This window comes from Narcine bancroftii, chromosome 13 (assembly GCF_036971445.1).
Source record: "Narcine bancroftii isolate sNarBan1 chromosome 13, sNarBan1.hap1, whole genome shotgun sequence".
Classification (NCBI taxonomy): domain Eukaryota; kingdom Metazoa; phylum Chordata; class Chondrichthyes; order Torpediniformes; family Narcinidae; genus Narcine; species Narcine bancroftii.
Genome location: NC_091481.1, coordinates 28,473,066 through 28,487,466, shown reverse-complemented (window position 1 = coordinate 28,487,466; position 14,401 = coordinate 28,473,066). Strand labels below are relative to the sequence as shown.

Here is a 14,401-nt window from a genome sequence, read left to right as displayed (position 1 = left end):
TTGTCCAATGTAATTAGATGCAAATATTGGTTAGTGTGTCAATGTAGATAAGGTCCAATTACTCAAAATCAAGTGTTAATGAGTGCCTCAGTATATATTGAACTGACAACCAGGTGTCTCAATGGTTGTGTCCATAAAGAGTTCTTACTGAGTAGGTTTATCAGTAAAATTCATTATACTTGAGAGATTTTGTACAAAACAAACCACCCTTGCTCCAGCCTGGATCTCATACAGAAATCCTCATACCCCTTCTCCCTCAGAACCAGTTTTGTTAAATCTTCCATAATTGGGTTACAATTAGAGAAAAAATTTGGAGGTTGCTCACTGGATATAAATTTATGGAAAGATAATGACCATAGGTTATAATCACCTCCATCCATTATAGACTATTTAATTCGTATCAAATCAATAGGGTGGAAGGGAGTCCGTCCGATAGGACATAAAACATGACAGCACAGTACAGGCCCTTTAGCCCATGATGTGGTGCCAATCAATATAAACCTACTCAACAAACTAAACCTCACAGCCATGACCCTCTATTTTTCATTCATCCATGTGCCTGAATAAGAGTCTTTTAAATGTCCCCATTGTACCAGCCTCCACTTTCACCTGAGGCAATGCATTCCAGGTACCCTCTACAATTTGTGAAAAAAAAAACTTATCCCTGACGTCTCCCCTAAACCTTCCTCCCTTCTCCTTGTTCAGACGTCCTCCGGTGCTTGTTACCCTCGCTCTGGGAAATACATGCCGACTGTCTACCCAGTCTATTCCTCTAATAATCTTATTAAGCCGCCTCTCATTTTACAAAGAGAAAACCCTTAGCTCTGCTAATCTTGCCTCATAAGACACATTCTCCAATCCAGACAACATCCTGGTAAATCATTTCTGTAATGAGGCAACCAGAAGTGAACACAATATTCCAAGTGTGGGCTAACCAGAGTTTATAAATCTGTAACAATACCTCTTGAAATAATGATCCTCTTCTGTCAGTATCGAAGAATGACATGCAAGCTGCCTTCAGGAGAATGAATCTAAGGAAAGCATCCTATCCAGATGGAGTACTTGGCCAAGTACTAAAAACCTTTGCTGGCCAACTTACCATTGTATTCATGGATATCTTCAACATCTCACTCCAACAGGGCATGGTACCTACCTGTTTCAAACAGGCCTCAATCGTACCGGTGCTTAAGAAGAGTGTGGCAACCTGACAACTTACTAGAGGCACTGATAGTAATGGAAGTGCTTTGAGAAACTGCTGTTGAAGCATATCAGCTCCTGTCTGAGGGGGCGAAATTGATCCGTTCCAATTTGACTTCTACAGCCACAGGTCTACAGCAGATGCTATCTCACTGTCTCTACACAAAGCCCTGAAACACCTTGACAGCAAAGACACATACATCATGAGGGTCATTATCAACTAAAGTTCAGAATTCAACACCATAATTCCCTCAAAAATGATCTGCAAACTCCAAGATCTGGGCCTCAGTATCCCACTGTATAATTGGATTCTGGATTTCCTCACCTCCAGACCTCAATCAGTGTGGATTGGTAAGAAAACTCCACAATCTCCATCAGTACTGGAACACCACAGGGTGGTGTTCTTATCCCTCTGCTCTATTCACTTTATACAATGACAGTGTAGCTTGTAACGACGATAACACCATCTACATATCTGCTGACGATACCATGATAGTGAGTTGTATAAAAGGGGACAATAAGACAGCATACAGGAGGGAGATTGAAAACTTGGCTGAATGGCGCACCAACAATAACCTCACACTCAATGTCACAAAAACTAAGAAGCTGATTCTGGAGGGGAAAACCAGAGGTGTACGATTCAGTGATCATTGGGGAATCGGAGGTGTGGAGGATGAGAAAATTTAAATTCTCAGGAGTCACTAATTTGGAGGATCATTCCTGGACCCAACACATGAATGCTTACATAAAGAAGCACATCAGCATCTATATTTCCTCAAGAGTTTGCGGACGATTGGTATGACAGCGAAAACCTTGGCAAACATCCACAGGTATGTAATAGAAGGTACACTGACTAGTTGCATCATGGCCTGGGGTGGGGGCACCAATTCCTCTGAGTGGAAAGCCATATGATCATAGTGGACACAGCCCAATTCATCCCATGCAAAACTCTCCCCACTATCAAGAAAATTTATGTGGAACACCACCATCGGAGATTGGCAACAATTGTCAAGTTTGTCCTTCCAAAATGCATCACTTCACACTTATCCCGACTGATCTCCATTCTGCCCCTTTTCTGCCACCTCTGGGTCTTGTCAATATCCTGTTGTAACATACAACAATCTTCTACGCTATCCATAACACCACAAATCTTCTCATGACATCTTTATCTGCAAACTTACAGACCTATCCTTTACTTCTTCATCCCGGGCCATTTATAAAAATCACAAAGAGCACAAATAGTTAGCACAAGCTGCCAGAGACAATGTTTTAATTTGCCTATTGTAAGAAGAAAGTTACAATTAAAAAGAGTGTACTTGGTAACATTTCCCTGAGTGAAAAGTAGAAACAATTCATTTGCATTTTCTTTTTGTTAAAAATACATGGAATTTGCTAGATTGATCTACAGGTCAAGAAACTGAATGTGTAATTTATGGATTAATTCTGGTAATTGTCTACTCCACGAGAGTTTGCAGCAGGTTTGCTCTTCTCCCTGGTTTGGAATGGTTCCATTGTATTTCCAGTAAAGATTAACATAGCAATTGAGTGTTACATTCATGGAATGGACATTCTGCATTGACAGCTTTAAGAAGCAGATAGTATTAATTCTTTCAAGTTCAAGTGAGATGTTTTGAATAACTGGAGAGGCAAAATGCTGAAAATGTAGCAGGTTTGGGAGGAACAGATGATTTGTGGACCTGTGGTCCTCAGTCTTTCCACAAATAGATATTTTTTTATCAATATTCTATACCCTAACCTGAAGGTCCACTTACTTATTTGAGTCAGTCATAAAATTGTTCTTCTCTTTGACAATCCTTCAGGTGTGAGGGTGACTCCAAGTTGGATGATAAAGCCACTATAGGAGCCATAGCCCCTTCAAAGGATGGAAAAAATGGTGAGTGCTGTGATGGCTGAGAAGGTACATCATGATGTTGTGCACGCCTTTGACAATGGGGCTTCTGTTCACTCCTGCTGCCTGGTTTCAAGGTTCTCCATCACAAATTCTCCTTCTCCAATCTGAGTGACCATGATCCAGAGGTTCCGAGGAATCAATGAAGACATTTCATTTCTCCTAGGAAGCTCTTTCCTCTGACCATCTGGTAATCTCTTCCCATGACACAGGATGGAATAGAGTATTTGTGACTGGCGTCTGGTGTCGAGCAGGTGAATAATGAAACCTACTCAATGCTGCTTCCTCCACCAGGATGGTAGCAAACAGATAGACATTTTTTTTCTCCAACAATTACTTCCGTGATGCTGACCTCTATTCTTCAATAACATGAGCCAGCATTCTTTCCATTTTACATCAATGGCTTCATCCATTTCCTAACACTTCCAATTATTTCTTATTTCTCATGATAATAGAAATATAGAAAGTTTACAACATTGAAAGTGGTCATTCATCATATGGTGCCTGAGATAGCCCAACAAGACTACCCAGCTTGATCACATGTTTTTGTTCTTGCTTTGCAGGCTCTTCAAATGCAAATGTATTTTTTTTTCATGAAAAGAGTTTTTACCCTTTCGCCTTGAAGCTAATGAGTTCCAGATCCTCTGGGTGAAGAAAATATTCTTCTCAGCTATTCTACCAATTACTTAAACATATGCCTCCCTGGTTTTTGACTGTTCTGTGAAGGAAAATAGTCCTTTCCTATTTATTTCAGCTTAACCTTCCATGAATTTACATATTTCAATGCAGTCTTCCCTCAGCTTTCACTATTCAAAAGAAAGCAATCAAAGTCTGCTCAATCATTCCTGATGGCTAAACATTTCCATCCCTAAAAATCTCTGTGCTCACTCCACTGCAGTCTTATCATTCCTGTAACATGGTGACTGGAACTATATCCTGTCGCCAAGCTGTGGTCTAACTCGCGCAGATCCCTGAGCAATGGCCTCATGGATCGCATGCCAGATCCGAGCTGATGCAGGATCCAAGGTCCCTATAGGAATTGTGAATGGGGAGGTGAAGAGAAGGCTGTTATTTATTTAAATTATTTTGCTTGAAAGTAATGATATTCAGTAATTGTATTTATTTCATTTGTCATAGAATGCCTGACATCTGAAAATTATTAACATCTCTCAGCATAGCTGGAGACAGAATTGGAACCAAAATATTTTGTCCTGAAAACTCAAGAGCCTGGAAATATCACTCCATGGCACTTTTGTATGCTGTGTATTTCAATGAAAAGTAAAACAGGATGGAAAATCAGCAACTGTGAGTGGTGCTTCATTCTGGGATTTCCCTTTCCGGTCCCCTGTGTTTTGACCTGTTACTGTGCAGAAGGGTGCGCCAAGCACTCTGACATCCAGTGATGTGCAGTTGGTCCTTGTTTAGGTACACGTGCCATCCACAGACTTCTCATGTGAAAGCCATGGATTCTCACAGCCCGGAAAGAGGCCATTCAGCCCACCAATTCTGTGCTGAACATCAAACATCCATTCGCACAAATCCTACACGAATCTCATATTTTTCTCTTGATATTCCTGCCTGCTTCAGCATGACTTGAAGAGGACATGCTGGCATTGGAAATACACCCCATTCTACCTGTCTCTGCTTTAAACACTACACCATGGAGCTAAGGTATCAATCAGATCACCCTCAATCTTAATGGGACTCACAACAGGCTGGAGAGGCTGAGGAATGTGTTCCTATTCTTAATTCCTATTTTTGTATCGATTGCAACTTCTCATAGTTGCTGGCATTTTGCATTTTGGCAAACTGCACTCCTGGTACTGACTGGGTTATAACACTATACAAGTGATGCTCTTCCAACTTCAGAGAGTATTTCTAAGGAAGGGATGCTGCAATGATGGGAGAGTGTTCCCAGAGGTAGATGGTCAAGAACATGCCTGCGAGAAGTATTTTCTTTGGTGACCCTCTGTAAGTACATGAATATGGTCTATGAAGACCTGCACTTTGAGAGAACAAGCAATGAAGACATCCCTCTTCCTACTCAGGACTGATTGAAAAATAATTAAGGTTTCCTCTCTCTCAGTATGGGTATCGTCCCCAAAGATACCAAGGCATGTAATAGATTGGCAATAGTCATTTGGAATGACCCTGATGCTAGAAAGTTGATGGTGCCAATGACATTATCCTCAGAGGCAAAGAAGATTATACCTGAGGTCCAGGATGTCACAAATCTCAGTGACAACAACAAATGCAGTTTGAGTGTTGCACTTCCAATACAGTTTTCAGAGAAACGGGATTTAGTAAAACCAGTTTTCTTACTACAACTCAAATAAACTAAAACTCAACTAAAATAAATTTTCATTTCTGTTCTACAGTGGACATTATTTGGGAAGAAGGTGCCTCTAAGAACAAAAATCTCACCAGGAGTCAAACTTCCCAGTGAGGCACCTAGAAATTATGGTAAGTTAATGTTAAATCAATCTTCAATTACATGTATCTCTCAAGGTTATGTAATGCAATTTCTTGGTCCATGTCTCCAGAGAACAAAAAAATCATTTTATATCGCCAACATAGTCAGGAAATTCTGGAGATGCCAAGTCTTCTCTCTCCACGCCTAATCTCCAGAGTACATCTGAAATTCCCTCTGTGTTTTCCATCTTCACAGTCCCAGCATGTTGTGGATGACATTTTTTTCTATCTTCTTCTACATATATACCCCTCCACAACATTGCCTGGCTAACCTTGGTCTCCCTGTTACACTGATCTTCCCTTTTTCCTCTCCACTCAAGCCCTACTGCTGCAAACTAAACACCTTTTTTTTTATCACTTCTGATGAAGGATTATTGACCTGAAACATTACCTATCATTCTCTCTTCATGGATGCTGCCTGACCTGCGGAATATCTCCAGCATTTTCTCCCTTTATTTCCAGCATCTGTAATTCTGTTTTTACTTTTCAAAAGTAAAACTCTGGAAGTTTACAACACATTTGCAACTGAGTAGAATCAGTCTTATGGTCCTGAACTCTGGCATTGCAAGATCAGTAATTGGTAGCATCGTAAATGAAAATGTTTTGTTGAAAATACTTAAAAGGATATCTTTGTCAAATGGAGTTTGATTTTGAAGGAATTTGGTATTGAAATGACTATCAATGGCTGAATATAAGAAATGCAAGTGCTATTAATCCAGATGATGCCAGATAGCAATCACAAACCCCTTTTCCCCTGGCATCCCAGTTAATTGGCTGTGCAGTTTCTACTGGCCCACCCTTAACTGGGACACTAACTGCTTTTCCACTGAACACAACTCATCTCCGGGGATTGGAGTGTTCTACCTTCAACTGGAAATGGGTGACTTTCTGCTGTCCCTTTTCCACTGGTTTCATCAGTACGCAGGCATCAGCAAACGCCAGGGAAATGAGTAGGGGTAGAGGTGGTTAATCCCCAGTGTGAATTGATGTCATTTGATGCTGGTATGGGACAATGTTCCTTTTCCACTGGACCCTGTCCCAGTAAATTCCCAGTTAATTCTTGGGCAAGGGTGCCAGTGGAAAAGGGGTTACAGAGAGGGTCTGAGTTATATCATTGTTTATAGCTTGCAGTTGGTGTGGACAGTTGCATTATTTTTTGTCACTTTATCTGAAAAGAATCAACATATTTCATTATGTCTCAGGTAATGTCAGGTCAGGGGTCTACTTCTGTGGGACTTTTCTGGTTTAGCATTAATTTTAGTATGTACAGGATCATATGTGAACATTTTACAAGATTTAGAAGATTTCATATGTGAACTTGGAAGATTGTGGTAGTCCTAAGATTGTTTGTGACAGTCAGGAAAGAATAAACCTTTCATACAAAACTACTCATGCACTAAGTTATTAGGTTACTCACAAAGTTATTGTGGTCTCCATTTCATATTAATTTGATCTAAATTTATCCCTTTTGTCCATATGGAAAGAAATAAAAGTTCAACTGATCAATGATTTCAAACTAATCAATGGATGTATTTAGTCAAGTCGAGTTAAATTTATTGTCTTTCTTTCTTTGGCTTGGCTTCGCGGACGAAGATTTATGGAGGGGGTAAAAAGTCCACGTCAGCTGCAGGCTCGTTTGTGGCTGACCAGTCCGATGCGGGACAGGCAGACACGATTGCAGCGGTTGCAAGGGAAAATTGGTGGGTTGGGGTTGGGTGTTGGGTTTTTCCTCCTTTGCCTTTTGTCAGTGAGGTGGGCTCTGCGGTCTTCTTCAAAGGAGGCTGCTGCCCGCCAAACTGTGAGGCGCCAAGATGCACGGTTTGAGGCGTTATCAGCCCACTGGCGGTGGTCAATGTGGCAGGCACCAAGAGATTTCTTTAGGCAGTCCTTGTACCTTTTCTTTGGTGCACCTCTGTCACGGTGGCCAGTGGAGAGCTCGCCATATAATACGATCTTGGGAAGGCGATGGTCCTCCATTCTGGAGACGTGACCCATCCAGCGCAGCTGGATCTTCAGCAGCGTGGACTCGATGCTGTCGACCTCTGCCATCTCGAGTACCTCGACGTTAGGGGTGTGAGCGCTCCAATGGATGTTGAGGATGGAGCGGAGACAACGCTGGTGGAAGCGTTCTAGGAGCCGTAGGTGGTGCCGGTAGAGGACCCATGATTCGGAGCCGAACAGGAGTGTGGGTATGACAACGGCTCTGTATACGCTTATCTTTGTGAGGTTTTTCAGTTGGTTGTTTTTCCAGACTCTTTTGTGTAGTCTTCCAAAGGCACTATTTGCCTTGGCGAGTCTGTTGTCTATCTCATTGTCGATCCTTGCATCTGATGAAATGGTGCAGCCGAGATAGGTAAACTGGTTGACCGTTTTGAGTTTTGTGTGCCCGATGGAGATGTGGGGGGGCTGGTAGTCATGGTGGGGAGCTGGCTGATGGAGGACCTCAGTTTTCTTCAGGCTGACTTCCAGGCCAAACATTTTGGCAGTTTCCGCAAAGCAGGACGTCAAGCGCTGAAGAGCTGGCTCTGAATGGGCAACTAAAGCGGCATCGTCTGCAAAGAGTAGTTCACGGACAAGTTTCTCTTGTGTCTTGGTGTGAGCTTGCAGGCGCCTCAGATTGAAGAGACTGCCATCCGTGCGGTACCGGATGTAAACAGCGTCTTCATTGTTGGGGTCTTTCATGGCTTGGTTCAGCATCATGCTGAAGAAGATTGAAAAGAGGGTTGGTGCGAGAACACAGCCTTGCTTCACGCCATTGTTAATGGAGAAGGGTTCAGAGAGCTCATTGCTGTATCTGACCCGACCTTGTTGGTTTTCGTGCAGTTGGATAATCATGTTGAGGAACTTTGGGGGACATTGTACAACCTGACGAAACAGCATTCTCTAGTCCGCGGTGCAAAACATGCAGACACACAACCAGAAATAACACACACACACATATGGAGGACAAGTATTTTATCGCTATAAATAAATAAATAAATATTGCTTTGTACAAATGATCGACTCGCTTGGTTAGTGTGTGGAGTTCCATTGGTCGTTCAGCGTTCTCATTGCCTGTGGGAAGAAGCTATTCCTCAGGCTGGTGGTGCTGGGTCTGATCCTCCTGTATCTCTATCATAGAACTATAGAATATTACAGCACAGAAACAGGCCCCTTCGGCTCTTCTAGTCTGTGCTGAACTATTTTTTTTGCCTAGTCCCTCTGACCTTCACCCAATCCATAGCCCTCCATACTTCTCGCATCCATGTACCTGTCCAAATTTTCTTATGTTAAAATTGAGCCCACATTTGCCACTTCAGCTGGCAGTGCGTTCCACACTCCCATTACTATCTGTCCAAATTTTCTTATGTTAAAATTGAGCCCACTTTCACCACTTCAGCTGGCAGCTCTTTCCACACTCCCATTACTATCTGTGTGAAGAATTTCCCCCTCATATTCCCCTTAAACTTTTCCCCTTTCACCCTTAACCCATGTTTTCTTGTTTGTATCTCACCTATCCACAGTGGAAAAAGCCTACCTACATTTACTCAGTCTATCCCACTCATAATGTTAAATACAGTACCTCTATCAAATTTAGATGTTTTAGAATTTTATTTTTCGATGTAGACATATAGCATGGGAACAGGCCATTTTGGCCCATGAGTTTGTGCCACCCAATTTACACCCAATTAAACTGCACCTTGGTACATTTCAAACTGTGGAAGGAAACCAGAGCCCCCAGAGAAAACCCACGCAAACACAGAAAGAACTCCTTCGAGATAGCACGGAATTCAAACACTGGCCCCAGTCACTAGAGCTGTAAAGGCATTGCGCTAAGCATTATGCCAACCATGCCGCCCAAATCTCTCCTCGTTCTTTTTGTAACTCAGTTCCTGAAATCTGGGAAACATCCTAGCAAATCTTCTCTGCACTCTTTCTATCATAATTTACTATAACATCCCAACACCCATACTCAGTACTTTCATTTGTAAAGGCCAATATGTCAAAATCTCTCTTTACAACCCTATTGACCTGTAACATTACTTTCAAGGAATTATGTATCCATATTCCCAGATCCCTCTGTTTTACCACACTCCTCAGTGCCTACCATTTACCGCACATGTCCTTTCTTGGTTTGTCCTTCGAAAGTCCAACACCTCACACTTGTCTGCATTAAATTTCATTTGGCATTTTCATCTTATTTTTCCAGCTGGTCCACATTCCTCTTCAAGCTTTGAAAGCCTTTACTGTCTACAAGACCTCCAATCTTAGATTGGAAATCAGCAAACCTGCTGATCCAATCTACCACATTATCATCCAGATCATTGATATGGATGACAAACAACAATGGTCCAAGTATCACTCTCTGAGGCACACCACTAGTCACAGTCCTCTGGTCTGAGAAGTGATTATCCACCACTACTCTCTGGCTTCTCCCGTCCAGCCATTGATAAAACCAATTCACTACTTCACCTTGAATGCCTAGCGTCTGAATCTTCCTGACTAACCTCCCAACACAGACCTTGTCAAAGGCCTTACGAAAGTCCACGTAGACAACAACCTCAGTCTTTCCTTTGTCAACTTTACTGGTAACCTCCTCAAAAAACTCTATATGATTGGTTAAACTCAACCTACCAAGCACAAAGCCATGTTGACTATCCCTTCCATTAATTTATCTACTACTGATATCAGGCCTATAATTTCCAGGGTTACTTTTGGAGCTTTTTTTAAACAGGGCAACAACGTGAGCTACCCTCCAAATCTTCAGCACAGCTCAGAATCTCTGCAGTTTCTACACCAGCCTCCCTCAAGGCCCAAGGGAATATTTTGTCAGGCCCTTGGGATTTATCCTCCCTTATTTGGTTTAAGACAGCAAGCACTTCCTCCTCTTTAATCTGTATAGGTTCCATGATCTCACTCCTTGTTTTCCTTACTTCCCACAATTCTGTGCCCATGTTCTGAGGGAATACTGATGAAAAAAAAACATTTAAGATCTCTCCCATTTCTTTTGGTTCCATACAAAGCCAACCACTCTGATCTTCAAGGGGAACAATTTTGTCCCTAACTATCTTTTTGCTCTTAGTATACCTGTAGAAACCCTTAGGATTTTCCTTCACATTGTCTGCCAAAGCAACCTCATGTCTTCTTTTAGCCTTCCTGATTTCTTTCTTGAGGTTTTTCGTGCATTTTTTATACTCAAGTACCTCATTTGTTCCACATTTCCTATACCTGCTGTACAGCTCTCTCTTCTTCCGAACCAGATTCCCAATATCCCTTGAAAATCAAAGTTCCCTATATCTGCTAACCTTGCCTTTAACAGGAACATACAAACTCTATACTCTCAAAATTTGACCTTTGAAGGTCTTCCACATCCTTGACTAAAGCCAACTTATCCCATTCCACGCATTCTAGATCCTTTCTCATTTCCTCAAAATCGCCTTTCTCCAATTTAGAATCTCAACCCAAGGCCCAGACCTGTCCTTCTCTATAATTAAATAATGGCATTATGATCACTGGACCCAAAATGTTCCCATACACATACTGTACTTCTGTCACATGTCCTATCTTGTTCCCTAGTAGGAGATCCAATATTGTACTCTCACTAGTTGGTACCTCTATATATTGACTTCCCTGAGAGGCACAGTTGAAAGACGCTGTGTGCAGGGTGGAATGGGTCCACAATGATTTAATGTGGCTTCTTCAGACAGTCATCTGGTAGATCACATCAGTGGGGTTGGGTGGGAGGATCTAGTGATCCTCTTTGTCACTCTTATGGTCCAGTGGATTGACCTCCAATCCATTTTTCTGTAGCAACCATACCACACAGGGTTGCAACCAGCCAGGATGTTTTTGATAGAGCTCCTATAGAGGGTTGGCATAATGGTGGCTGGTAGCCTTTCCAGCTTCAGTCTTCTCAGGAAGTGCAGTCGCTGTTGCGCCTTCCTGGCAAGTGAGGAGATGTTGAGTCTCCACAATTGGTCACTAGTTAAGTTGTTGTGTTGTGGAGTGTGGTCATTCCTGATCCTCCTGAAGTCCAAGATCATCTTTTAGTCTTGTCCACGTTGAGACTCAGGTTGTTACTCTTACGCCATTTCACAAGATTACCACCTCTTCTCTGTGGTGCGACTCATCGTTGTTGATGATGAGGCCACCTACTATTGTGTCATCTGCAAATTGATGACACTGTTGGAGCTGGATCTGGCATTGTGGTCAAGGGTCAGTAGCATGAACAGGAGTGAGCTGAGCTCACAGCCCTGAGGTGTGCCAGTACTTGGTGTGACAGTGCTTGATATTCTACTACTGACCCAGACAGACTGTGGTCTTTCTCTTAGCAAGTCCAGGATCCAATTACAGAGAGGGGTGTTCAGTCCCAGCGAGGACAGCTCCTCTATCAGCCTCTGGGGAATGAGTGTATGAAACGCCAAGTTGAAGTCAATGAACGGCTACCTGGCATATGAGGTGCCATTTTCCAGGTGGGCCAGGACAGAGGGAAGCAACAAGGCTATTGCATCATCTTGTTAAGTTTCAAGTTTAGTCTGAGAGAACAAATAAAAAGAATATTTGAAAAAAAATCCAACGTGTGTAATATCTTGAAGAAATGTTACAATCAGAAGTGGAGAATATATTGTATAATTAAACTATGACAGTTAAATCTTCATTTTACAGTTAACTATTTCTTCATTGAGTAGACCACCACCTAGTGCAACAAGAAGGTATCAATCACATGCTGGTTTGAAGAGGAAATTCAATATTGTTTTCCTGTTTTTTTTCCCCAGTACTCAGTGTACAAAAATGGAATTCTCTGGAGTGGAATTCACTTGAGCTGTCTTGTAGAGCATTGCTGAGATAAATTAGTTCATAAGTTTTTTGATGAGCGCCAACACAATATAAGAACGGATCTTATTCTTCTTTCTTCTTTGGCTTGGCTTCACACGGACGAAGATTTATGGAGGGGTATATCCACGTCTGCTGCGGGCTCGTTGGTGACTGACAAGTCCGATGCGGGACAGGCAGGCACGGTTGCAGCGGTTGCAAGGGAAAATTGGTTGGTTGGGGTTGGGTGTTGGGTTTTTCCTCCTTTGTCTTTTGTCAGTGAGGTGGGCTCTGTGGTCTTCTTCAAAGGAGGTTGCTGCCCGCCGAACGGTGAGGTGCCAAGATGCACGGTTGGAGGCGATATCAGCCCACTGGCGGTGGTCAATGTGGCAGGCACCAAGAGATTTCTTTAAGCTGTCCTTGTACCTCTTCTTTGGTGTACCTCTGTCTTGGTGGCCAGTGGAGAGCTCGCCATATAACACGATCTTGGGAAAGCGATGGTCCTCCATTCTGGAGACATGACCCACCCAGTGCAGTTGGGTCTTCAACAGCGTGGATTTGATGCTTGTGGACTCTGCCAGCTCGAGTACTTCGATGTTGGAGATGAAGTCGCTCCAATGAATGTTGAGGATGGAGCGGAGACAATGCTGGTGGAAGCGTTCTAGGAGCCGTAGGTGATGCCGAACAGGAGTGTGGGTATAACAACTGCTCTGTATACGCTAATCTTTGTGAGGTTTTTCAGTTGGTTGTTTTTCCAGACTCTCTTGTGTAGTCTCCCAAAGGTGCTATTTGCCTTAGCGAGTCTGTTGTCTATCTCGTTGTCGATCCTTGCATCCGAGGGAAGCAACAAGGCTATTGCATCATCTTGTTAAGGGATCTTATTCCTGTTTTTGTTGAGGAGGGATCTCTCTGAAACATGTTGAATGTTGAAATGTGTGGAAATGCAGAAAGGTTGTTTCCCATGGTAGGAGAGTCTTGGACAAGAGGGTACAGCTTCAGGATTGAAGCATGTCTGCTTAGAACAGAGGTGCGGAGGAATTTCTTCAGCCGGAGAGTGGTAAATCTGCGGCATCTGTTGCCACAGGTCAGTAGGTGTTTTTAAGAAAGATATTGACAAGTTCTTTATTAGCCAGCGAATCAAAGGTTATGGGGAGAAGGCCGGGCATTGGGGCTGAGTGAGAAAATAGATCAACTCATGATTAATTGGCAGGGCAGACTCAATGGGCTGAATAGCCTGTTTCTGCTCCTATGTCTTAATGTCTTACATTTCAACATAACCAGTTATGCTTGAGCAGGTCAAGACCCAGTTCCCTTCAGTTTACTCAAGCACTCTATTGAGCACAAGCTGAGTAGAAATGACCAATTTTAGGCCCTTGATTACGTGATGCTCCTCCACCCCACTCAAACCTGTGTCTTATTGACTGTTCCACCCTGCAACCTCACCATCTGGCAGCCCAAAGCTACCCTCCATTGAGCAACAAAACATTTAGCAATTCACTCACTTCCCTCTGACTTGCCAACTTGGCCACCACTTCAAAGCCACCCAAGGGCAACTCCTCCCCTAACCCCTATCGGATGAAAACCCCTGAATCAGGGGTGATTCCATCCCTCCTCGATCCCATGACAACAATAGGGGCATTGAAGAAACTCTTAGACAGGTACATGAATGAAAGAAAAATAGAGGGTTATGAGATAGAGAGGGTTTCGTTTTTTTTTGGTAAGTATATATAGGTCAGCACAACAGTGGGCCAAAAGGCCTGTAATGTACTGTAATGTTCTATGTTCTATAAGCAGTATTTGATAAGGGCATATTACCCCTGGCTGCCAGCAGGTGGCGTTCACCTTGCCCCCCCCCCATGAAGTTTACATCCCTTTTCCTTGGTCTCCATCTCTGTTCATTCACTATCAAAACAGGTCTCAGCCATTGAGACCAAAGAATGGAACAAAATTTGGGAAAATATAAAATAATGTCAAGAGACCTGAGAGTGCTCCTAATTCATTTTAAGATTCTGCATTGTATATATTGTACTC

General features: G+C 42.7%; 1 long non-coding RNA gene across 6 annotated transcripts in view; it reads left to right on the top strand.

The window, feature by feature from the left end:
• The window catches only part of LOC138748227 (uncharacterized), a 75,611-nt gene that overhangs the window by 28,208 nt on the left and 33,002 nt on the right, over positions 1-14,401 (top strand). For all 6 annotated transcript variants that reach the window (XR_011347878.1, XR_011347883.1, XR_011347880.1 and 3 more), the window contains exons 2-4: positions 3,018-3,091; positions 4,244-4,411; positions 5,485-5,569. This is a non-coding gene — a long non-coding RNA (uncharacterized lncRNA). The remainder of the gene's footprint in view (positions 1-3,017; positions 3,092-4,243; positions 4,412-5,484; positions 5,570-14,401) is intronic.